Source organism: Phoenix dactylifera, unplaced genomic scaffold (genome assembly GCF_009389715.1).
Source record: "Phoenix dactylifera cultivar Barhee BC4 unplaced genomic scaffold, palm_55x_up_171113_PBpolish2nd_filt_p 001292F, whole genome shotgun sequence".
NCBI classification, from domain to species: domain Eukaryota; kingdom Viridiplantae; phylum Streptophyta; class Magnoliopsida; order Arecales; family Arecaceae; genus Phoenix; species Phoenix dactylifera.
In genome coordinates this window covers 80,460-84,042 of record NW_024068624.1, presented here as the reverse complement: position 1 = coordinate 84,042, position 3,583 = coordinate 80,460, and positions in this window count along the sequence as shown.

Sequence of the window (3,583 nt, the reverse complement as noted above, 5' to 3'; positions counted from 1 at the left end):
AGGTGGGATCCTGTTTCGTCGATCCGGGCCGTCGGAGATGTCTATATAAATGCCCATTCTGGCCCTAAGGGCTCTTATTTGGCTGCCACCATAGTCGCTCCCTGTTCCTTCTTCTTCTGTCCTTCTGTTCCTTCCGGCGGCATCCCGAGGCGATCATCGCAGTTCTCCGACTCGTCGATATTTTCGGCGAAGATTTCAGTAGGTGCCTTCTCCCCCCCCCCCCCCCGTTTGCTCGGATGGTTTTCATTTTTGCTTCCCTTCTTTCTATCATTTTCTGGGATGGGTCGTGGTCCGGACGAAGTCGGGTCCGCCATGAGCAATGAGGAGGTAGAGATAACCGCTGAGTGGTTTTTCCCTCAGTGGGGATTCCATCTGGAACCTGCAGGGTCGAGGGATCGAGTAACGAGACCTCCCCTGGGTCAGATCGGGGTGTATCTAGAAACACTCTGGGCCGGCCTGCAGTTCCCCCTCCACGAATTTGTGAATGAGCTCCTGGCGACTTATCAGCTTATTCCAGCGCAGCTTGCTCCGAACGTGTGGAGGACGATAGTCGGTTTTCTGTCCCTGTGCCTTGCGCACGGGATACCGACTTCGGTCAACATCTTCCGGTGGTGCTTCTTACTGAAGTCCAACCCGGAGACGGAGAATGGCTGTATCTTGCCCTTCGGGGTGGTCGGTCATTCTTCCGGGGCGCTCCGACATCCATTCACGGATGGAAGGAGAAATTTTTCTTTTTGTCCTCTGAGCGGTCATGAGGGTTCGACCCCAGGTGGGGGCAGGCCCGGCTCAAGACTGCCAACAAACTCCCCAAACTGTCCGAGAACGAGCAGGGGATCCTCGACGCTCTTTACGGCCTCGAGAAAAACATTCTTCTGAACGACCTCGTAAGCGAGGACGCTTTAGTCAACGTAGGCTTGAGCTTGGCGCGCCCTCAGGGTAAGGGTGGTTGTGGTTTTTGTTTTGTTTGTTCTGCTCTTTATCTTTTCTTCCCTGACATTCAAACTTATTCCTTTTTTGTTCTTTCAGACGTTCCAAAGATGGTGACCAAGAACGCGGCTCTCTATGCCCGATTTTGGAAGAGGGTAGCCGAGATTGGTGGGGCCCCACCCGAGCCCCGAAAGAGGGCCAGATCTTCGGCGGGCGCAGCTGCCGAGGCTACTGCCCCCCAGGCCGGGTCCTCAGGCCTACTCAGGAGGTCCTAATCACCGACCGTGGGGGCTCAAGTTTTGCGGGGGCTTCCGCGATGCCGGCCTGCCCGGCTCCTATTTCGCAGTGCCCTGGTCGACAGCCTGTCTAACTGCGGCGCTCGGTCCTCGAGCCGGGGAGCAGTCAGGGGGCTTCGAGGTCGTCCTCGCCGGGCCCAGCGAGGCTTAGCCTCCCGGGTCCCTCGGAGGGTGAGGCCCGACAAGAGAGGAGGCCCTACTGCCCCGAGTGGGTAGTTTTCGAGGGCGACTCAGCCCTCAACAATGCCGAAATAGCGCGCTAGGTTTTCCGAGTCGCGCTGCTCCCGGCCGACCACACCGAGATCCGGTCCATGAGCTACAATAGCTTTCTTGACGGAACTTATCGCTCTGCCATCCGGGTAAATTTGCCTTTAACTTATGTATTCAGTTTTTGGCTTTAACTTACTCTTCCATTTGCTATGTTTACAGCATCTCCATGAGATCGACACGCTGATCTCCATAGCGACAGACTACCGGGACCGGGCTCGAAGGTGTCTGTGGGGACAGGAGGAGGCCGAGAGGAAGCTCGGCAAGGTCGAGGTCTTGAGGAGGGAGCTCCTCGCGAGGGTGGAAGCCGGCGAAGACGAGCTCCGATCGCTGACTGCTCAGCTCGAGGAGGAGAAGGCTGCGCACGCTCTAGCCAGATCGGAAGTGCGCTCTGTTGAGGCTTGTCTGGCTGAGGCCTGCTCCGCGCTCGTCGTCCACCGGAACGAGGCGAGAGCTGCTCAGCTCAAGGTTGAGCAGCTTGTGGCCCGGGAGAAGGGGGCCCAGGAGCGAGCTGATCATGCAGTGCAACTCTTCCGGGAGTCGGAAGAGTTCCGCAAGCTGCTGGAAGAAGAGGTCGTAGATGGATTTATCCGCGGCTTTGAAGACTTCCGAAATCAGCTGAAGCGGCTCTGCCCCGAGTTCGATCTCAACCTACTCCAGCCGGGAGCGGGGATTGAGGAGGGCGAAGATGGGCCCGAAGGCCTGGCTGGGGCCGAGGTTCAAGCGGCCGGGGAGGCCACTCAGGAGGCTTCCGCCGAGGGGGCTCCTGAAGGAGCTCCTGATGCCGCCCCTGAAGCTGTCGGCGACGTCTCGACCGAGGCCTCCACGATTGTGGCCGGGGCGGCGGAAGGACCTTGGGGGGCTTCGACAGAGAGAGCCGAGGCGGCCGTTGTGGACGACCTCGGAGCTGCGCCCACCCCTTAGGGTTTTGTTTCTTGTTTCGGTCTTTTCTTTTTGTTTTGTTTTGTAAGCAAGATCGGCCCCTAAAATTGTATGGCCGAACCTTGGTTTTGTACTTAACCTTCGGGCTTCTATCAATAAAGAATTTTCTTTTCCTAAATTTGCGCTTCTCTCTTTGCATAGTAGATAAATTTTTGATCGTTTAGACTAAAATTCCCTTCGGCGAATTCCTCGGGCTCAACTAAGTTCGTAGACTTAAGGTCCGTAGACTTAGGTCCCGATTGCATTCGCTAAATTGTTAAGCTTGGATCCGATAGGGAAGGTTCCGAGCTCAAACTTCAGGAAAATTCACCAAGTCTTTGAGCTCGGACTTGAATCTCGCCGAGCCCTTGAGCTTAGCTCCCGAATTGTTGGAGCGCTGAGCTCGGACCTTGGACCCCGAAGGGGTTTCGCCAGGTCTTTAGGTCCATCTCCTGGAAGATTTGGCCAGGTCTTCAGGCTCGATTTTCCGGGTATAGGCTTACAAAAACTTTAGAGTCGGTTCCCGAGGAGATCGTAGACCAGAGTCAAGCTATCATTGGGGCTTTCGTGGCTGTTGGTCTCGAACTTGGTTGGAGTATCAATAAGTAGAATCGAGACTGACTCGGCACTTCTGAGCTCGGCTAGAGTATCTAAGCTCGAGGTCGTCGCTACAGGCCGACGTCGACTTAGATCAATGTTTGGACTCGGCCGAGCCCTCATTCAGGGGTTTGTATAGACTGACTTGTAGATTAGCGTTGAGGAGAGTATGCCTGGGGTTGAGACCTCGGCTTATGGTTGGCTCAGAAGGGCATCCCGACCTTGGTCGGGGGAGGTCCTGAGCTTGGTCAGAATTTTGTCAATGATACAAGTGAATAGATATAATGAAGCAGGTGCTGGGTGGAACGTACCTCATGCACCGTCTGAGTTAGGTGCCCCGTGCTGAGGTAAACAACCTCGCTCTTCGGCCAGCCTTTTGGGGGCATTCTTTGACCTGGGATCTGCTTCAGGCACACCGACACATTGGAGGATATCATCGTTGTCGAGAATTCGTGTAGGTACTGTTCCGTTGTCGCTGTCGAGCGCCACAGAGGGCCGCGAAGGTACTACCCCGTCTTTTCGGGGTCGAGGGAGCTCGAGCGCGCTGTCGACTCTCGGGGCATCTCGACCTTAGT